This window comes from Chrysemys picta, unplaced genomic scaffold, assembly GCF_011386835.1.
Source record: "Chrysemys picta bellii isolate R12L10 unplaced genomic scaffold, ASM1138683v2 scaf241, whole genome shotgun sequence".
Lineage (NCBI taxonomy): Eukaryota > Metazoa > Chordata > Testudines > Emydidae > Chrysemys > Chrysemys picta.
Genome location: NW_027052948.1, coordinates 35,874 through 58,313, shown reverse-complemented (window position 1 = coordinate 58,313; position 22,440 = coordinate 35,874). Strand labels below are relative to the sequence as shown.

The window sequence follows — 22,440 nt, the reverse complement described above, 5'->3', positions numbered from 1 at the left end:
TTTTTCGTTTTACCTTTTCCTCCATCCCTCCTTGCTTTCTCTTGTTCCCCTCCCACCACCAGGAGTGGTGTGTGTGTGTTTGTTGCTGAGGGTGCTCTTCACCTCCCCTTGTGGGAAGTTGACACTGCAAGGGCTGTGCCTTTGTGGACATCAGCAACTCCCACTCCCTGCTGCAGGTACTGCTCTGGCTCACTGTAAATGGGGTGCTAGTGGAAGGGGAAATGGAGCCCCCTGGCACTCACTAAAAGGGAAAGTGGTGGATTCTCCATCTCTTGATGTCATTGAATGAAGACTAGATGCCTTTCTGGAATGTGTGTGCCTAAAGAGTAACTATTGTACGATACAGGAAGCCTGTGATATGCAGGGGCTTAGATTAGATGCTCTAAAGGTCTCTTGTGGCCATAAAGTCTACTAATTTTGGAAACACTGAGTGTAGCATTGGGAGCAGCCTCTGATGTTTTACTGTCTAGCCCACTTGCTTCCTAGAATGAAGACGCATTGAGTGGGGTGATCTACAGAGAGTAGCTCAAACCTTCATAGTGTCAGGCCAGCAGCAGGACATTAGCACTTAAGGGTTTGATTGGTGGCAGTGATATCACAAAGGTCTTTTGCAGGACCTCAGCATATTGGTCAAAGGTGTTAGGGAGGTGGTAACCTCAGAGAGAGATGCTGCCATCAGCGAGGCAGGACAGGGGCGCATGGCCAGGGAAACCTCAGAGACCCCTGTGGCTTTGCTTCAGCAAGTCTCCTTCTCGAGGTTTCTCTTGAGGACTGAGAGAGTGTTAGGGTTGACGTATGTGAGTGCGAGCAGGAGCCTCTTTCGAGTTTTCTCCTTTCCTTTTACTGATTTTACTTGAAAATTAGAAAGTAAGAGCCTCCAAGAGGTTTTGGAACCTGCTCAGTCTGATCCATCTGGTGCCAGCTGAATTCTAGGCAGGCATGGAAAACACTAGTTCAAGGTGGCAGAATTTTAATCCCTCCCTGTAATTTTGTCTGGTAGAATCACTGGGGACATTAGGGTTTGTCCTTTTCGTTTTACCTTTTCCTCCATCCCTCCTTCCTTTCTCTTTATCTCTTACTTCTTTTGTCCTTTCTCTTGTTCCCCTCCCACCTCCAGGAGTGGTGTGTGTGTTGCTGGGGGTGCTCTTCACCTCCACTTGTGGGAAGTTGATCCAGAACTGTCGGGTTCAAATAGTGCTTGGACTCCACTGACACTAGATGCTGCCATCCTGTGGCTTAGCATTAGTGTCTGGGACAACTTGGGGCAAGATCTCAACTTCCCCGCAACCCACTTCACTGCTGGCAGAATCCCTCCTGCCCCCCCTGCTAGGGCCGCCTCCCTGCGCAACCTGGGTTGGGGTGGAGAAGAGGGTTCTGATAACTTGAGCTGTGGTTTGGAGGTAGAACAGCTGTCAAGGGTACTGAGGGGGAGGTAGCAGGAGCTCACCCTACAGGGTGGTGGGTTGGCACTGGAGGTTACTAGAAAGGACAAGAAGACTCCATTCTGGGGTTCAGGAGGTGAATTCATCCCTCAGTGGTGGGCAGGTAGTCAGTTTAAATACTGCTGGTTCCAGGTGCCCTTAATTCCCCCTGATTCCTCGGGGCGTTTGAGTCTCTGACAGGTTCTCGTTCCCTTGCAGGAGGAGGACGTCACGGCCAAAGTGATGCACCCGCATCATCCGCCACTTGCGCCAGGTGCCTGAGACACTGCAGGGGCTGCGCCTCTGAGGCCTTCAGCAATTCCCGCTCCCTGCTGCAGGTACTGCTCTGTCTCCCTGTAAATGGCGAGCTAGTGGAAGGGGAAATGGAGCCCCCTGGCACTCACTAAAAGGGAAAGTGGTGGATTCTCCATCTCTTGATGTCATTGAATGAAGACTAGATGCCTTTCTGGAATGTGTGCGCCGAAAAAGTAACTATTGTACTATACAGGAGGCCTATGATATGGAGGAGATTAGATGAGATGCTCTAAAGGTCTCTTGTGGCCAGAAAGTCTCCTACTTTTGGAAACACTGAGTGTAGTATTGGGAGCAGCCTGTGATGTTTTACTGTCTAGCCGACTTGCTTCCTAGAATGAAGACGCATTGAGTGGGGTGATCCACAGAGAGTACCTGTGTCAAGGCTGTATCCCCACCTTGAAGTTTAGGGTACAAATGTAGGGGCCTGCATGAAAACTTCTAAGCTTAACCACCATCCCAAGGCTAATTTCCTCCCCTGGGTAGCCTTGAGAAACCTTTCACCAATTCCCTGGTGAATACAGATCCAAACCCCTTGGATCTTAAAACAAGGAGAAATTAACTATCCCCCCTCCTTCCTCCCACCAACTTCTGGTGAATACAGATCCAACCCCCTTGGATCTAAAAGAAGGAGAAATTAACCATTCCCCTCCTTCCTCCCACCAACTCCTGGTGAATCAAGATCCAAACTCCTTGGATCTTAAAACAAGGAAAAATCAATCAGGTTCTTAAAAATAAGGCTTTTAATTAAAGAAAAAGGTAAAAATCATCTCTGTAAAATCAGTATGGAAATTAACCTTACAGGGTAATCAAACTTAAAGAGCTCAGAGGACTCCCCTCTAGTCTTAGGTTCAAAGTACAGCAAACAAAGATAAACACTCTAGTAAAAGGTACATTTACAAGTTGAGAAAACAAAGGAAAACTAACACGCCTTGTTTGAAATAGGAGAGACTTGTTTAGAAAGATGTGGAGAACCTGGATTGATGTCTGGTCCCTCTCAGTCCCGAGGGCGAACACCCACACAAACAAAGAACACAAACAAAAGCCTTCCCCTCCCCAAGATTTGAAAGTATCTTGTCCCCTTATTGGTCCTTTAGGTCAGATGCCAGCCAGGTTACCTGAGCTTCTTAACCCTTTAGAGGGAAAAGGATTTTGGAGTCTCTGGCCAGGAGGGATTTTATAGTACTGTACACAGGACAGCTGTTACCCTTCCCTTTATAGTTATGACAACCTCAAACCTTCAAAGTGTCAGGCCAGCAGCAGGACATTAGCACTTCAGGGTTTGGTTGGGTGTGGCAGTGACATCACAAAGGCCTTTTGCAGGATGTCAGCTTATTGGTCAAATGTGTTAGGGAGGTGGTGACCTCAGAGAGAGATGCTGACATCAGCCAGGCAGGACAGGGGCCCAGGGCCAGGGAAACCTCAGAGACCCCTGTGGCTTTGCTTCAGCAAGTCTCCTTCTCGAGGTCTCTCTTTGAGGACTGAGAGAGTATTAGGGCTGACGTATGTGAGTGCGAGCAGGAGCCTCTTTCGAGATTTCTCCTTTCTCTTTACTGATTTTACTAGAAAACAGACGTCCCTGTTAAGAAGTTAAGAGCCTCGGAGAGGTTTGTAACCTTTTCAGTCTGATCCACCTGGTGCCAGCTGAATTCTAGGCATGGAAAACACTAGCTCAAGGTGGCAGAATTTTATTCCCTCCCTGGGATTTTGTCCCGTGGAATCACTGGGGACATTAGGTTTTGTCCTTTTCGTTTTACCTTTTCCTCCATCCCTCCTTCCTTTCTCTTCATCACTTACTTCTTTTGTCCTTTCTCCTGTTCCCCTCCCACCACCAGGAGTGGTGTGTGTGTGTGTGTGTGTGTGTGTTGTTGGCGGTGCTCTTCACCTCCCCTTGTGGAAAGTTGATCCAATACTGTGAGGTTGAAATAGTGCTTGGACTCCACTGACACTAGATGCTCCCAACCTGTGGCTTAACATTACTGTCTGCGATGACTTGGGGCAAGGTCTCAAGGGGGGCTCCCCGCAACGCACTTTTCTGCTTTCAGAATCCCTGCTGCCCCCCCAGCTAGATCCGCCTCCCTGCCCAACCTGGGTGGGGGTGGAGAAGAGGGTTCTGATAACTTGAGCTGTGGTTTGGAGGTGGAACAGCTCTCAAGGGCACTGAGCTGGAGGTAGCAGGAGCTCATCCTACAAGGAGTGGGGTTGGCACTGGAGGTTACTAGAAAGGACAAGAAGACTCCATTCTGGGGTTGAGGAGGTGAATTGCTCAAAGGTGTTAGGGAGGTGGTGACCTCAGAGAGAGATGCTGACATGAGCCAGGCATGACAGGAGCACAGGGCCAGGGAAACCTCAGAGACCCCTGTGGTTTTGCTTCAGCAAGTCTCCTTCTCGAGGTCTCTCTTTGAGGACTGAGAGAGTATTAGGGTTCACGTATGTGAGTGGGAGCAGGAGCCTCTTTCGAGTTTTCTCCTTTCCTTTTACTGATTTTACTAGAAATTAGTTAGAAGCAACAAAGCACATTTGGGGATTTTTCGATGGTTGGGGTCTCTGGTGATTGGTTCCATATAAGATGGGGGAAAAAAAATGGAGTCTCCTTCCTTGGAGGTTTTTAAGGCCCGGCTTGACAAAGACCTGGCTGGGATGATTTAGCTGGGAATTGGTCCTGCTCTGAGCATGGGGTTGGACTAGATGACTTCTTGAGGTCCCTTCCAACTCTGATATTCTATGATTCTATGATTCTATGAAAACAGACTTCCCTGTTGAGAAGGTAAGAGCCTCCAAGAGGTTTTGGAACCTCCACAGTCTGATCCATCTGGTGCCAGCTGAATTTTAGGCATGGGAAACACTAGTTCAAGGTGGCAGAATTTTATTCCGTCCCTTGTATTTTATCCCGTAGAATCACTAGGGATATTAGCGTTTGTCCTTTTCATTTTACCTTTTCCTCCATCCCTCCTTCCTTTTTCTTCATCTCTTACTTCTTTTGTCCTTTCTCTTGTTCCCCTCCCACCACCAGGAGTAGTGTGTGTGTGTGTGTCTCTGTGTGTATTGCTGGGGGTTCTGTTCACCTCTCCTTGTGGGAAGTTCCTCTAAAACTGTGGGGTTGAAATAGTGCTTGGACTCCACTGACACAAGATGCTGCCATCCTGTGGCTTAGCATTAGTGTCTGGGATGACTTGGGGCAAGATCTCAACCTCCCCTCAACCTCTTCACTTCTGGCAGAATTCCTTCCGGCCCCCCCGCTAGAGCCGCCTCCATGCCCAACCTGGTTGGGGGTGGACAAGAGGGTTCTGATAACTTGAGGTTTGGTTTGGAGGTGGAACAGCTGTCAAGAACACTGAGTGGGAGGAAGCAGGAGCTCACCCTAGAAGGAGGGGGGTTGGCACTGGAGGTTACTAGAAAGGACAAGAAGACTCCATTCTGGGGTTCAGGAGGTGAATTCATCCCTCAGTGGTGGGCAGGTGCTGAGTGGAAATACTGCTGGTTCCAGGTGCCCTTAATTCCCCCTGATTCCTCGGGGCGTTTGAGTCTCTGACAGGTTCTCGTTCCCTTGCAGGAGGAGGACGTCACGGCCAAAGTGATGCACCCGCATTATCCGCCACTTGCGCCAGGTGCCTGAGACACTGCAGGGGCTGCGCCTCTGATGCCTTCAGCATCTCCTGCTCCCTGCTGCAGGTACTGCTCTGTCTCCCTCTAAATGGCGAGCTAGTGGAAGGCGAAATGGAGCCCCCTGGCACTCACTAAAAGGGAAAGTGGTGGATTCTCCATCTCTTGATGTCATTGAATGAAGACTAGATGCCTTTCTGGAATGTGTGTGCCCAAAAAGTAGCTATTGTACTATACAGGAGGCCTATGATATGCAGGGGCTTAGATGAGATGCTCTAAAGGTCTCTTGTGGCCATAACGTCTACAAATTTTGGAAACACTGAGTGTAGTATTGGGAGCAGCCTCTGATGTTTTACTGTCTAGCTAGCTTGCTTCCTAGAATGAAGACGAATTTTGTGGTGTGATCCACAGAGCGTAGCTCAAACCTTCAAAGTGTCAGGCAAGCAGCAGGACATGAGCACTTTTGGGTTTGGTTGGGTGTGGCAGTGATATCACAAAGGCTTTTTCAAGGACCTCAGTGTACTGGTCAAAGGTGTTAGGGAGGTGGTGACCTCAGAGAGAGATGCTGTCTTCAGCCAGGGAGGACAGGGGCTTACGACCAGGGAAACCTCAGAGACCCCTGTGGCTTTGCTTCAGCAAGTCTGCTTCTCGAGGTTTCTTTTTGAGGACTGAGAGAGTATTAGGGTTCACGTATTTAAGTGCGAGCAGGAGCCTCTTTCGAGTTTTCTCCTTTCCTTTTACTGATTTTACTTGAAAATTAGAAGGTAAGAGCCTCCAAGAGGTTTTGGAACCTGCTCAGTCTGATCCATCTGGTGCCAGCTGAATTCTCGGCATGGAAAACAGTAGTTTAAGGTGTGTGTGTGTGTGTGGTGCTGTTGGTTCTCTTCACCTCCCCTTGTGGGGAGTTGATCCAAAACTGTGGGGTTGAAATAGTGCTTGGACCCCACTGACAGTAGATGCTGCCATTGTGTGACTTAGCATTAGTGTCTGGGATGACTTGGGTCAAGATCTCAACCTCCCTGCAACCCACTTCACTGCTGTCAGAATCCCTCCTGCACGCCCTGTTAGAGCCGCCTCCCAGCCCAACCTGTGTCGGGGTGGAGAAGAGGGTTCTGATGACTTTAGCTGTGGTTTGGAGGTGGAATGTCTGTGAAGGGCACTGAGCAGGAGGTAGCAGGAGCTCACCCTACAAGGAGGGGGGTTAGCTCTGGAGGTTTCTAGAAAGGACAAGAAGACTCCATTGTGGGGTTCAGGAGGTGAATTCATCTCTCATTGATGGGCAGGTGCTGGGTGGAAATACTGCTGGTTCCAGGTTCCCTTAATTCCCCCTGATTCCTCGGGGCCTTTGAGTCTCTGACAGGTTCTCGTTCCCTTGCAGCAGGAGGACGTCAGGGCCAAAATGATGCACCAGCTCCGCATCATCCGGCACTTGTGCCAGGTGCCTGAGACACTGCAGATGCTGCGCCTCTGAGGCCTTCAGGAACTCCCGCTCCCTGCTACAGGTACTGTTCTGGCTCACTGTAAATGTGGAGCTAGTGGAAGGGGAAATGGATCCCCCTGGCACTCACTAAAAGGGAAAGTGATGGATTCTCCATCTCTTAATGTCATTTAATTTAGACTAGATACCTTTCTGGAATGTTTGTGCCCAAAAAGTTACTATTGTACTATACAGGAAGCCCATGATATGCAGGGGCTTAGATTAGATGCTCTAAAGGTCTCTTCTGGCCATAAAGTGTAGTAATTTTGGAAACACGGAGTGTAGCATTGGGAGCAGCCTGTGATGTTTTACTGTCTAGCCGGCTTGCTTCCTAGAATGAAGACGCATTGAGTGGGGTGATCCACACAGAGTAGCTCAAACCTTCAAAGTGTCAGGCCAGCAGGAGGACATTAGCACTTCAGGGTTTGGTTGGGTGTGGCAGTGACATCACAAAGGCCTTTTGCAGGACGTCAGCTTATTGGTCAAATGTGTTAGGGAGGTGGTGACCTCAGAGAGAGATGCTGACATCAGAGAGAGATGCTGACATGAGGGCCAGGGAAACCTCAGAGACCCCTCTGGCTTTGCTTCAGCAAGTCTCCTCCTTGAGGTCTCCTTTTGAGGAAAGTAAGTGCCTCGGAGAGGTTTGTATCCTGTTCAGTCTGATCCACCTGGTGCCAGCTGAATTCTAGGCATGGAAAACACTAGTTCAAGGTGGCAGAATTTTATTCCCTCCCTGTGATTTTGTCCCGTAGAATCACTGGGGACATTAGTGTTTGTCCTTTTCGTTTTACCTTTTCCTCCCTCCCTCCTTCCTTTCTCTTCATCTCTTACTTCTTTTGTCCTTTCTCCTGTTCCCCTCCCACCACCGGGAGTGGTTTGTGTGTGTGTGTGTGTGTGTGTGTGTGTGTTTTGCTGGGGGTGCTCTTCACCTCCCTTTGTGGGGAGTTCATCCAAACCTGTGTGGTTGAAATAGTGCTTGGACTCCACTGACACTAGATGCTGCCATCGTGTGGATTAGCATTGGTGTCTGGGATGACTTGGGGCAAGATCTCAACCTCCCCGCAACCCACTTCACTGCTGGCAGAATCCCACCTGCCACCACTGCTAGAGCCGCCTCCCTGGCCAACCTGGGTGGGGGTGGAGAAGAGGGTTTTGATAACTTGAGCTGTGGTTTGGTGGTGGAACAGCTGTCAAGGGCACTGAGAGGGAGGTAGCAGCAGCTCACCCTTCAAGCAGGGGATTTGGCACTGGAGGTTACTAGAAAGGACAATAAGACTCCATTCTGGGGTTCAGGAGGTGAATTCATCCCTCTGTGGTGGGCAGGTGCTGAGTGGAAATACTGCTGGTTCCCGGTGCCCTTAATTCCCCCTGATTCCTCGGGGCGTTTGAGTCTCTGACAGGTTCTCGTTCCCTTGCAGCAGGAGGACGTCACGGCCAAAGCTATGCACCCGCATCATCCGCCACTTGCGCCAGGTGCCTGAGACACTGCATGGGTTGTTCCTCTGAGTCTTTCAGCAACTCCCGCTCCCTGCTGCAGGTACTGCTCTGTCTCACTGTAAATGGGGAACTAGTGGAAGGGGAAATGGAGCCCCCTGGCACTCACTAAATGGGAAAGTGGTGAATTCTCCATCTCTTGATGTCATTTAATGAAGACTAGATGCCTTTCTGGAATGTGTTTTCTAAGAAAGTAACTGTTGTGCTCTACAGGAAGCCTATGATATGCAGGGGGTTAGATGAGATGCTCTAAAGGTCTCTTGTGGCCATAAAGTCTCCTAATTTTGGAAACACTGAGTGTAGCATTGGGAGCAGCCCCTGATGTTTTAGTGTCTAACCGGCTTGCTTCCTAGAATGAAGACGCATTGAGTGGGGTGATCCACACAGAGTTGCTCAAACCTTCAAAGTGTCAGGCCAGCAGCAGGACATTAGCACTTCCGGGGATGGGTGTGTGTGGTAGTGACATCACAAAGGCCTTTTCAGGACCTCAGCCTATTGGTCAAAGGTGTTAGGGAGGTGGTGACCTCCGAGAGAGATGCTGACATCAGCCAGGCAGGACAGGAGCTTAGGGCCAGGGAAACCTCAGACACCCCTGTGGCTTTCATAGAATCATAGAATCATAGAATATCAGGGTTGGAAGGCACCTCAAGAGGTCATCTAGTCCAACCCCCTCCTCAAAGCAGGACCAATTCCCAACTAAATCATCCCAGCCAGGGCTTTGTCAAGCCGGGCCTTAAAAACCTCCAAGGAAGGAGACTCCACCACCTCCCTAGGTAACGCATTCCAGTGCTTCACCACCCTCCTAGTGAAATAGTGTTTCCTAATATCCAACCTGGACCTCCCCCACTGCAACTTGAGACCATTGCTCCTTGTTCTGTCATCTGCCACCACTGAGAACAACCGAGCTCCATCCTCTTTGGAACCCCCCTTCACGTAGTTGAAGGCTGCTATCAAATCCCCCCTCATTCTTCTCTTCTGGAGACTAAACAATCCCAGTTCCCTCAGCCTCTCCTCAAAAGTCATGTGCTCCAGACCCCTAATCATTTTTGTTGCTCTCCGCTGGACTCTTTCCAATTTTTCCACATCCTTCTTGTTGTGTGGGGCGTGTCGGAGAAAAACAGAGTTCTCACTATTTGTTTAGGTACAGCAAGTCAGATGCTTTATTAACTCTCACAATTGCCCAGAGGGAGAGAGCTAAGCACGTCTCTCCCAGGTAACTAATTACAGCAAGCATTTATACCTTTCATTACAGAAATAACGAGGGACAGCTGCGTTTTGTTTATACATAGGCCATCTTGATATCTCATTTCTTCACTTGTTTTGACTCTTGCCAACATACAATATTTTCTATACCTTATCTACACAAGGTCTTCTACACCTTATATATACCAGGTCATAATGACTTCTTTCTCACCCACCTCACACATTCCTCGCTTCTACAAATCTCGCGTTATTAGGGTTACTGTTAGCCTAACTCTTGCTAACGAACTGTCATTCATTGCATCCCCTTCCTGTCAGCTCTTTCTCTGCTTCCACAGGCCCAAAACTGGACACAGTATTCTAGATGAGGCCTCACCAATGTCGAATAAAGGGGAACGATCACGTTCCTCGATCTGCTGGCAATGCCCCTACTTATACAGCCCAAAATGCCGTTAGCCTTCTTGGCAACAAGAGCACACTGTTGACTCATATCCAGCTTCTCGTCCACTGTGACCCCTAGGTCCTTTTCTGCAGAACTGCTACCTAGCCATTCGGTCCCTAGTCTGTAGCAGTGCATGGGATTCTTCCGTCCTAAGTGCAGGACTCTGCACTTGTCCTTGTTGAACCTCATCAGGTTTTTTTCGGCCCAATCCTCTAATGTGTCTAGGTCCCTCTGTATCCGATCCCTACCCTCTAGTGTATCTACCACGCCTCCTAGTTGAGTGTCACCTGCAAACTTGCTGAGAGTGCAGTCCACACCATCCTCCAGATCATTAATAAAGATATTAAACAAAACCGGCCCCAGGACCGACCCTTGGGGCACTACTCCGCTTGAAACCGGCTGCCGACTAGACATGGAGCCATTGATCACTACCCGTTGAGCCCGACGATCCAGCCAGCTTTCTATCCACCTTACAGTCCATTCATCCAGCCCATACTTCTTTAACTTGGTGGCAAGAATACTGTGGGAGAGCGTATCAAAAGCTTTGCTAAAGTCAAGGAATAACACATCCACTGCTTTCCCCTCATCCACAGAGCCAGTTATCTCATCATAGAAGGCAATTAGGTTAGTCAGGCACGACTTCCCCTTCGTGAATCCATGCTGACTGTTCCTGATCACTTTCCTCTCCTCTAAGTGTTTCATAATTGATTCCTTGAAAACCTGCTCCATGATTTTTCCAGGGACTGAGGTGAGGCTGACTGGCCTGTAGTTCCCTGGATCCTCCTCCTTCCCTTTTTTAAAGATGGGCACGACATTAGCCTTTTTCCAGTCATCCGGGACCTCCCTCGATCGCCATGAGTTTTCAAAAATAATGGCTAATGGCTGTGCAATCTCATCCGCCAAGTCCTTTAGCACCCTCGGATGCAGCGCATCCAGCCCCATGGAGTTGTGCACGTCCAGTTTTTCTAAATAGTCCCGAACCACTTCTTTCTCCACAGAGGGCTGGTCACCTTCTCCCCATATTGTGCTGCCCAGTGCAGCAGTCTGGGAGCTGACCTTGTTCGTGAAGACAGAGGCAAAAAAAGCATTGAGTACATTAGCTTTTTCCACATCCTCGGTCACTAGGTTGCCTCCCTCATTCAGTAAGGGGCCCACACTTTCCTTGACTTTCTTCTTGTTGCTAACATACCTGAAGAAACCCTTCTTGTTACTCTTAACATCTCTTGCTAGCTGCAACTCCAAGTGTGATTTGGCCTTCCTGATTTCACTCCTGCATGCCTGAGCAATATTTTGATACTCCTCCCTGGTCATTTGTCCAATCTTCCACTTCTTGTAAGCTTCTTTTTTGCGTTTAAGATCAGCAAGGATTTCACTGCCTAGCCAAGCTGGTCGCCTGCCATATTTACTATTCTTTCTACACATCGGGATGGTTTGTTCCTGCAACCGCAATAAGGATTCTTTAAAATACAGCCAGCTCTCCTGGACCCCTTTGCCCTTCATGTTATTCTCCCAGGGGATCCTGCCCATCTGTTCCCTGAGGGAGTCAAAGTCTGCTTTTCTGAAGTCCAGGGTCCGTATTCTGCTGCTCTCCTTTCTTCCTTGTGTCAGGATCCTGAACTCGACCATCTCATGGTCACTGCCTCCCAGATTCCCATCCACTTTTGCTTCCCCTACTAATTCTTCCCTGTTTGTGAGGAGCAGGTCAAGAAAAGCTCTGCCCCTAGTTGGTTCCTCCAGCACTTGCACCAGGAAATTGTGCCCTACACGTTCCAAAAACTTCCTGGATTGTCTGTGCACCGCTGTATTGCTCTCCTAGCAGATATCAGGGTGATTAAAGTCTCCCATGAGAACCAGGGCCTGCGATCTAGCAACTTCTGCTAGTTGCCAGAAGAAAGCCTCGTCCACCTCATCCCCCTGGTCTGGTGGTCTATAGCAGACTCCAACCATGACATCCCCCTTGTTGCTCACACTTCTCAACTTTATCCAGAGACTGTCAGGTTTTTCTGCAGTTTCATACCAGAGCTCTGAGCAGTCATACTCCTCTCTTACATACAACGCAACTCCCCCACCTTTTCTGCCCTGCCTGTCCTTCCTGAACAGTTTATATCCATCCATGACAGTACTCCAGTCATGTGAGTTATCCCACCAAGTCTCTGTTATTCCAATCACATCATAGTTCCCTGACTGTGCCAGGACTTCCAGTTCTCCCAGCTTGTTTCCCAGGCTTCTTGCATTTGTGTATAGGCACTTAAGATAACTCATCGATCGTCCCTCATTCTCAGCATGAGACAGGAGTCCTCCCCCCTTGCGCTCTCCTGCTTGTGCTTCCTCCCAGGATCCCATTTCCCCACTTACCTCAGGGCTTTGGTCTCCTTCCCCCGGTGAACCTAGTTTAAAGCCCTCCTCACTAGGTTAGCCAGCCTGCTGGCGAAGATGCTCTTCTCTCTCTTCGTTAGGTGGAGCCCGTCTCTGCCTAGCACTCCTCCTTCTTGGAACACCATCCCATGGTTGAAGAATCCAAAGCCTTCTCTCCAACACCACCTGTGTAGCCATTCGTTGACTTCCACGATTCGACGGTCTCTACCCCGGCCTTTTCCTTGCACAGGGAGGATGGACGAGAACACCACTTGCGCCTCAAACTCCTTTATCCTTCTTCCCAGAGCCACATAGTCTGCAGTGATCCGCTCAAGGTCATCTCTGATCGCTCACCTTCCACATCACCGTCTTCTTAAGAACTTCCTCAACTGTTGCAGGAACTACTCAGAGAAACCTGCAGATGTAAGCCTCAGTGAGCTCTCCCCAAGCGAACTCCCAGTCAAACTCCCGCTCTTAGCCTCTGCTGTTCGCCGCTCCTTCTCCAAGTCTCTCTTTGAGGACTGAGAGAGTATTAGGGTTCACGTATTTGAGTGCGAGCAGGAGCCTCTTTCGAGTTTTTTCCTTTCCTTTTACTGATTTTACTAGAAAACAGACGTCCCTGTTGAGAAGGTAAGAGCCTCCAAGAGGTTTTGGAACCTGCTCAGTCTGATCCATCTGGTGCCAGCTGAATTCTAGGCATGGAAAACACTAGTTTAATGTGTCAGAATTTTATTCCCTCCCTGGGATTTTGTCCCGTAGAATCACTGGGGACATTAGGGTTTGTCCTTTTCGTTTTACCTTTTCCTCCATCCCTCCTTCCTTTCTCTTCATCTCTTACTTCTTTTGTCCTTTCTCCTGTTCCCCTCCCACCACCTATTAGAGGGGCGGATTATACCCATCAGTAGTATGTCCTGGATCTCCCTTTGTATAGCAGTTTTGTCATGAGGTGACTCCTGGTAGGGTGGGGTTCTAATTGGGTGAGCATTACCTGTGTTAATGGAGTGGTATGCCCGTTCGGTCCGTTTTGGAGTGGCTGAGAAAATTGGTGCAAAGCTTGTGCACAGCTCCTTGATCTGCTGTCGCTGCAGACGTCCAAGGGTCGTGGAGAGGTTCACCTCTTCTACGCCACCATCCTTTTTTTCTTCGTAATAGACACCTTTAGGCCACTTTGCGTTATTTGTTTTCTGGGCTGTAAACTGGCAAACGTTTAATTTTTTGGAATAAAAGGGCTTAAGAGAATTAACATGGTATACCTTGGGCTTTATGTTGGAGGTGGGGGAGGCTATGAGATAATTAACAGCTCCTAGGCGCTCCTGGACCGCGAATGGTCCTTTCCACGACGCTTCCATTTTATGGGCCTGGAGCGCCTTTAAGACCATGACTTGGTTTCCTACTTTGAAGGACCGTTCTCTGGAATGTTTATCATACCAGGCCTTTTTACTCTTTCTGAGCATTTTTTAGGTTTTCTTTAGCAAGGGCTAAAGAGTGTCGGAGGGTGCTTTGTAGGTTGCTTACAAAGTTTAGAATGTTAGTTCCTGGAGAAGGCGTAAGCCCCTCCCATTGCTGTTTCACCAACTGTAATGGCCCCTTAACCTCGCGGCCATACACAAGTTCAAATGGTGAAAACCCTAAACTGGGATGTGGTACAGCCCTGTAGGCGAAAAGCAACTGCTGCAACACTAGGTCCCAATTATTGGAGTGTTCATTTATGAATTTACATATTATGGCCCCCAAAGTTTTATTAAACCTCTCCACCAGGCCATTGGTTTTATGGTGGTAAGGGGTGGCAACCAAGTGATTCACCCCATGAGCTTCCCACAGGTTTTTCATGGTCCCTGCCAGGAAATTAGTTCCCGAATCTGCAAGGATGTTGGAGGGCCAATCTACCCCGGCAAAAATGTCTGTTAATGCCTGGCACACACTTTTAGCCCTGGTGTTGCTTAAGGGTACTGCTTCCGGCCATCGGGTAACAAAATCCATGAAAGTCAGTACGTACTGCTTTCCTTTGGGTGTCTTTTTGGGAAAAGGACCCAGAATATTCACAGCTACGTGCTGAAATGGGACCTTAATTATGGGTAGTGGCTGGAGAGGGGCTTTAACCTGGTCTTGGGGCTTTTCCACTCGTTGGTACACCTCACAAGACCGGACATAATTAGCAACGTCCTTGCCCATTCCCTCCCAGTGGAAGGACTTCCCCAACCGGTCCTTGGTTCTGTTCACCCCAGAATGGCCACTGGGATGATCGTGGGCTAAGCTCAAGAGCTTTACCCGATACTTAGTGGGAACTACCAACTGTCTTTGAGGATGCCAGTTTTTCTGGTGCCCACCAGAAAGAGTCTCCTTGTATAAAAGTCCTTGTTCTATAACAAACCGGGATCGGTTAGAAGAGCTGAGAGGCGGTGGGGTGCTCCACGCCGCCGCCCAAACTTTCTGAAGGCTGTTATCTGCTTCCTGCTCGGCCTGGAACTGTTTCCTTGATGCTGGAGACATCAGTTCCTCCTTGGATTGTGGACTGGGGCTTGGTCCCTCTGGAAGTGATGCAGGTGCTGGGGCTGTTTCCATTGACTGTGATCCGCTGTCCACTGGTGCACTATGTGGTATCTCAGGCTCTGGCTGAGCCTCTTGGGTAGGGTTATCTGCTGCTTCCGCCAGGTCAGGCTCGCTGGTGCCCTCTGGCGTTGGAGTTGTAGACGGGTTTGCAAGCGCTGGACTCAGTGCTGGCAATGGTCCTGGTGCTGGTTGCGTTGCCAGTTCCGGTTCTGGGACTGGCTTTGGCTGGGTCTCTGGGATTGGATTCACTACGGCTGTTGCAGTCGTTGGCAGGGGATCCGGTTCCACCACCTTTGTCTGGGTCTCTGGTAACACAGCCGGGGCCCTGGTGGACGGCTCAGGAACAGGGATGGGGGTGAAAGCTTGCTTAGCCTTTGCTACTTCCAGTTCATGCTTCCTTTCTTTTTCTCTCTCCTCCATCTCTTTTTTTTTTCAGCTCCATTTCTTTTTCTTTCAACTTCATCTCTCTCTTGTGGGCCTCCTCTTTGGCTTTTTCTTCTCTTTTTCTCTGCTGTGTCTTGAGTTTTGTTAATTGAAGCAGTCTCTGATGTTTTCTTTCATTTTCTTCTGCTTTTAGTTTGGCCAGTTCTATTTTTTTAGCTACTTCTTTGGTAGTCATTTTCCTGTTTTCTTGTGCTGGGTCACCCCCTCTGCAGTTGACTGAAACTGGGAAGCTCTCAGCTCTGGCTGCTGCTGAGTTAAGAGAGACTTTCTAACTAGCTACTCCCGAGGATGTAAAAAGAAAAAAAAACCAATTCAGCTTGTAAATTCCTTTTACCCTGTCGTTTGCTCATTTGAACACTTCTCTTAACAAAGGACCTTGTTAAAAAAACTTAACACCTCTGCCTTCAGGCAAGGAGAGAGAAGATATGCATCTATCTCCAGCTCTGCTTTTCAAGCAGCTAGAAAGAAAAAAAAATCTCACTGGCTTTGGGTTTAAAATGATCCCACCACTACCACCATGTCATGGCTGTATCCCCACTTTGAACTTTAGGGTACAAATGTAGGGGCCTGCATGAAAACTTCTAAGCTTAACTACCAGCTTAGCTCTGGTCCGCTGCCACCATCCCAAGGCTAATTTCCTTCCCTGGGTAGCCTTGAGAGACCTTCACCAATTCCCTGGTGAATACAGATCCAAACCCCTTGGATCTTAAAACAAGGAGAAATTAACCATTCCCACTTCTTTCTCCCACCAACTCCTGGTGAATACAGATCCAACCCCCTTGGATCTAAAACAAGGAAAAAATCGATCAGGTTCTTAAAAAGAAGGTTTTTAATTAAAGAAAAAGGTAAAAATCATCTCTGTAAAATCAGTATGGAAATAACCATACAGGGTAATCAAACTTAAAGAGCTCAGAGGACTCCCCTCTAGTTTTAGGTTCAAAGTACAGCAAACAAAGATAAACACTCTAGTAAAAGGTACATTTACATGTTGAGAAAACAAAGGAAAACTAACACGCCTTGCCTGGCTATTTACTTAGAAGTTAGAAATAGGAGAGACTTGTTTAGAAAGATGTGGAGAACCTGGATTGATGTCTGGTCCCCCTCAGTCCCGAGAGCGAACGCACTCCCAAACAAAGAACACAAACAAAAGCCTCCCCCCCCCCCACGGCCAAAGTGATGCACCAGCTCCGCATCATCCGGCACTTGTGCCAGGTGCCTGAGACACTGCAGGGGCTGTTCCTCTGAGGCCTTAGCAACTCCCACTCCCTGCTGCAGGTACTGCTCTGGCTCACTGTAAATGGGGTGCTAGTGGAAGGGGAAATGGAGCCCCCTGGCACTCACTAAAAGGGAAAGTGGTGGATTCTCCATCTCTTGATGTCATTGAATGAAGACTAGATGCCTTTCTGGAATGTGTGTGCCCAAAAAGTAACTATTGTACTATACAGGAAGCCTATGATATGCAGGGGCTTAGATTAGATGCTCTAAAGGTCTCTTCTGCCCATCAAGTCTACTAATTTTGGAAACACTGAGTGTAGCATTGGGAGCAGCCTCTGATGTTTTACTGTTTGGCCGGCTTGCTTCGTAGAATGAAGACGCATGGAGTGGGGTGATCCCCAAAGAGTAGCTCAAACCTTCATAGTGTCAGGCCAGCAGCAGGACATTAGCACTTCAGGGGATGGTTGGGTGTGACAGTGACATCACAAAGGACTTTTGCAGGAGCTCAGCCTATTGGTCAAAGTTGTTAGGGAGGTGGTGACCTCAGAGAGAGATGCTGACATCAGCCAGGCATGACAGGAGCACAGGGCCAGGGAAACCTCAGAGACACCTGTGGCTTTGCTTCAGCAAGTCTCCTTCTCGAGGTCTCTCTTTGAGGACTGAGAGAGTATTAGGGCTGACGTATGTGAGTGCGAGCAGGAGCCTCTTTCGAGATTTCTCCTTTCTCTTTACTGATTTTACTGGAAAACAGACGTCCCTGTTAAGAAGGTAAGAGCCTCGGAGAGGTTTGTAACCTTTTCAGTCTGATCCACCTGGTACCAGCTGAATTCTAGGCATGGAAAACACTAGCTCAAGGTGGCAGAATTTTATTCCCTCCCTGGGATTTTGTCCCGTGGAATCACTGGGGACATTAGGTTTTGTCCTTTTTGTTTTACCTTTTCCTCCATCCCTCCTTCCTTTCTCTTCAACTCTTACTTCTTTTGTCCTTTCTCCTGTTCCCCTCCCACCACCAGGAGTGGTGTGTGTGTGTGTTGCTGGGGGTGCTCTTCACCTCCCCTTGTGGAAAGTTGATCCAATACTGTGAGGTTGAAATAGTGCTTCGACTCCACTGACACTAGATGCTGCCATCCTGTGGCTTAGCATTAGTGTCTGGGATGACTTGGAGCAAGATCTCAACCTCCCCGCAACCCACTTCACTGCTGCCAGAATCCCTCCTGCCCCCCCTGCTAGAGCCACCTCCCTGCCCAACCTGGGTGGGGGTGGAGAAGAGGGTTTTGATAACTTGAGCTGTGGTTTGGAGGTGGAACAGCTGTCAAGGGCACTGAGGGGGAGGTAGCAGACGCTAATCCTACAAGGATGGGGGTTGGCACTGGAGGTTACCGGAAAGGAGAAGAAGACTCCATTCTGGTGTTGAGGAGGAGAATTCATCCCTCAGTGGTGGGCAGGTGCTGGGTGGAAATACTGCTGCTTCCAGGTGGCCTTAATTCCCCCTGATACCTCTGGGCGTTTGAGTCTCTGACAGGTTCTCATTCCCTTGCAGCAGGAGGACGTCACGGCCAAAGTGATGCACCAGCTCCGCATCATCCGGCACTTGCGCCAGGTGCCTGTGACGCTGCAGGGGCTCTGCCTCTGAGGCCTTCAGCAACTCCTGCTCCCTGCTGCAGGTACTGTTCTGGTTCACTGTACATGGGGAGCTAGTGGAAGGGGAAATGGAGCAACCTGGCACTCACTAAAATGGAAAGTGGTGGATTCTCCATCTCTTGATGTCATTGATTGAAGATTATATGCCTCTCTGGAATGTGTGTGCCCAAAAAGTAACTATTATACTATACTGGAAGCCTATGATATGGAGGGGGTTAGATGAGATGCTCTAAAGGTCTCTTGTGGCCAGAAAGTGTAGTAATTTTGGAAACACTGAGTGTAGCATTGGGAGCAGCCTCTGATCTTTTACTGTCTAGCCGGCTTGCTTCCTAGAATGAAGACGCATTGAGTGGGGTGATCCACAGAGAGTAGCTCAAACCTTCAAAGTGTCAGGCCAACAGCAGGACATGAGCACTTTAGGGTTTGGTTGGGTGTGGCAGTGATATCACAAAGGCTTTTTCAAGGACCTCAGCATACTGGTCAAAGGTGTTAGGAAGGTGGTGACCTCAGAGAGAGATGCTGACATGAGCCAGGCAGGACAGGGGGGCAGGGCCAGGGAAACCTCAGAGACCCCTGTGGCTTTGCTTCAGCAAGTCTCCTTCTCGAGGTCTCTCTTTGAGGACTGAGAGAGTATTAGGGTTCACGTATGTGAGTGCGAGCAGGAGCCTCTCTCCAGTTTTCTCCTTTCCTTTTACTGATTTTCCTAGAAAACAGACGTCCCTGTTTAGAAGGTAAGAGGCTCCAAGAGGTTTTGGAACCTGCTCAGTCTGATATGTCTCGTGCCAGCTGAATTCTAGGCATGGAAAACACTAGTTTAAGGTGGCAGAATTTTATTCCCTCCCTGGGATTTTGTCCCGTGGAATCACTGGGGACATTAGGTTTTGTCCTTTTCGTTTTACCTTTTCCTCCATCCCTCCTTCCTTTCTCTTCAACTCTTACTTCTTTTGTCCTTTCTCCTGTTCCCCTCCCACCACCAGGAGTGGTGTGTGTGTGTGTTGCTGGGGGTGCGCTTCACCTCCCCTTGTGGAAAGTTGATCCAATACTGTGAGGTTGAAATAGTGCTTGGACTCCACTGACACTAGATGCTCCCATCCTGTGGCTTAACATTACTGTCTGGGATGACTTCGGGCAAGGTCTCAACCTCCCCGCAACGCACTTTTCTACTTTCAGAATCCCTGCTGCCCCCCCTCCTAGATCCGCCTCCCTGCCCAACCTGGGTGGGGGTGGAGAAGAGGGTTCTGATAACTTGAGCTGTGGTTTGGAGGTGGAACAGCTGTCAAGGGCACTGAGCGGGAGGTAGCAGGAGCTCATCCTACAAGGAGTGGGGTTGGCACTGGAGGTTACTAGAAAGGTCAAGAAGATTCCATTCTGGGGTTGAGGAGGTGAATTGCTCAAAGGTGTTAGGGAGGTGGTGACCTCAGAGAGAGATACTGACATGAGCCAAGCAGGACAGGGGGGCAGGGCCAGGGAAACCTCAGAGACCCCTGTGATTTTGCTTCAGCAAGTCTCCTTCTCGAGGTCTCTCTTTGAGGACTGACAGAGTATTAGGGTTCACGTATGTGAGTGGGAGCAGGAGCCTCTTTCGAGTTTTCTCCTTTCCTTTTACTGATTTTACTAGAAATCAGTTAGAAGCAACAAAGCACATTTGGTGATTTTTTGATGGTTGGGGTCTCTGGTGATTGGTTCCATATAAGATGGGGAAAAAAATGGAGTCTCCTTCCTTGGAGGTTTTTAAGGCCCGGCTTGACAAAGCCCTGGCTGGGATGATTTAACTGGGAATTGGTCCTGCTCTGAGCAGGGGGTTGGACTAGATGACCTCTTGAGGTCCCTTCCAGCTCTGATATTGTATGATTTTATGATTCTATGAAAACAGACTTCCCTGTTGAGAAGGTAAGAGCCTCCAAGAGGTTTTGCAACCTCCACAGTCTGATCCATCTGGTGCCAGCTGAATTCTAGGCATGGAAAACAATAGTTCAAGGTGGCAGAATTTTATTCCGTCCCTGGGATTTTATCCCGTAGAATCACTAGGGATATTAGCGTTTGTCCTTTTCATTTTACCTTTTCCTCCATCCCTCCTTCCTTTCTCTTCATCTCTTACTTCTTTTGTCCTTTCTCTTGTTCCCCTCCCACCACCAGGAGTGGTGTGTGTGTGTGTCTGTGTGTGTATTGCTGGGGGTTCTCTTCACCTCTCCCTGTGGGAAGTTCCTCTAAAACTGTGGGGTTGAAATAGTGCTTGGACTCCACTGACACAAGATGCTGCCATCCTGTGGCTTAGCATTAGTGTCTGGGATGACTTGGGGCAAGATCTCAACCTCCCCTCAACCCACTTCACTTCTGGCAGAATCCCTCTTGCCCCCCCGCTAGAGCCGCCTCCATGCCCAACCTGGTTGGGGGTGCAGAAGAGGGTTCTGATAACTTGAGGTTTGGTTTGGAGGTGGAACAGCTGTCAAGAACACTGAGTGGGAGGAAGCAGGAGCTCACCCTAGAACGAGGGGGGTTGGCACTGGAGGTTACTAGAAAGGACAAGAAGACTCCATTCTGGGGTTCAGGAGGTGAATTTATCCCTCAGTGGTGGGCAGGTGATGGGTGGAAGTAGTGCTGGTTCCAGGTGCCCTTAATTCCCGCTGATTCCTCGGGGCATTTGAGTCTCTGACAGGTTCTCGTTCCCTTGCAGCAGGAGGACGTCACGGCCAAAGTGATGCACCAGCTCCGCATCATCCGGCACTTGTGCCAGGTGCCTGAGACACTGCAGGGGCTGTGCCTCTGAGGCCATCAGCAACTCCCGCTCCCTGCTGCAGGTACTGCTCTGGCTCACTGTAAATGGGGAGCTAGTGGAAGGGGAAATGGAACCCCCTGGCACTCACTAAAAGGGAAAGTGGTGGATTCTCCATCTCTTGATGTCATTGAATGAAGACTAGATGCCTTTCTGGAATGTGTGTGCCCAAAGAGTAACTATTGTACTATACAGGAAGCCTATGATATGCAGGGGCTTAGATTAGATGCTCTAAAGGTCTCTTGTGGCCATAAAGTCTACTAATTTTGGAAACACTGAGTGTAGCATTGGGAGCAGCCTCTGATGTTTTACTGTCTAGCCCACTTGCTTCCTAGAATGAAGACGCATTGAGTGGGGTGATCCACAGAGAGTAGCCCAAACCTTCATAGTGTCAGGCCAGCAGCAGGACATTAGCACTTAAGGGTTTGATTGGTGGCAGTGATATCACAAAGGTCTTTTGCAGGACCTCAGCATATTGGTCAAAGGTGTTAGGGAGGTGGTAACCTCAGAGAGAGATGCTGCCATCAGCAAGGCAGGACAGGGGCGCATGGCCAGGGAAACCTCCGAGACCCCTGTGGCTTTGCTTCAGCAAGTCTCCTTCTCGAGGTTTCTCTTGAGGACTGAGAGAGTGTTAGGATTCACGTATTTGAGTGAGAGCAGGAGCCTCTTTCGAGTTGTCTCCTTTCCTTTTACTGATTTTACTAGAAAACAGACATCCCTGTTTAGAAAGTAAGAGCCTCCTAGAGGTTTTGGAACCTGCTCAGTCTGATCCATCTGGTGCCAGCTGAATTCTAGGCATGGAAAACACTAGTTCAAGGTGGCAGAATTTTAATCCCTCCCTGTGATTTTGTCTGGTAGAATCACTGGGGACATTAGGGTTTGTCCTTTTCGTTTTACCTTTTCCTCCATCCCTCCTTCCTTTCTCTTTATCTCTTACTTCTTTTGTCCTTTCTCTTGTTCCCCTCCCACCACCAGGAGTGGTATATATGTGTGTGTGTGTGTGTGTGTGTGTGTTGCTGGGGGTGCTCTTCACCTCCCCTTGTTGGGAGTTGATCCAAAACTGTATGGTTGAAATAGCGCTTGGACTCCACTGACACTAGATGCTGCCATCGTGTGGTTTAGCATTAGTGTCTGGGATGACTTGGGGCAAGATCTCAACCTCCCCGCAACCCACTTCACTGCTGCCAGAATCCCACCTGCCCCCCCTGCTAGAGCCGCCTCCCTGCCCAACCTGGGTGGGGGTGGAGAAGAGGGTTCTGATAACTTGAGCTGTGGTTTGGAGGTGGAACAGCTGTCAAGGGCACTGAGGGGGAGGTAGCAGGAGCTCACCCTACAAGGACGGGGGTTGGCACTGGAAATTACTAGAAAGGAGAAGACGACTCCATTCTGGGGTTCAGGAGGTGAATTCATCCCTCAGTGGTGGGCAGGTGCTGGGTGTAAATACTGCTGGTTCCAGGTGTCCTTAATTGCCCCTGATTCCTCGGGGCCTTTGAGTCTCTGACAGGTTCTCGTT

The 22,440-nt window shown here is 49.2% G+C and overlaps 1 long non-coding RNA gene across 1 annotated transcript; it reads left to right on the top strand.

Annotated features, from left to right (window-relative positions):
* The first annotated feature begins 6,710 nt into the window (after positions 1 to 6,710).
* On the top strand, positions 6,711 to 18,171 carry LOC135978394 (uncharacterized). The gene is made up of 3 exons (XR_010595794.1): positions 6,711 to 6,838; positions 8,232 to 8,350; positions 18,054 to 18,171. It is a non-coding gene; the product is annotated as an uncharacterized LOC135978394 (long non-coding RNA).
* Positions 18,172 to 22,440: the final 4,269 nt, after the last annotated feature.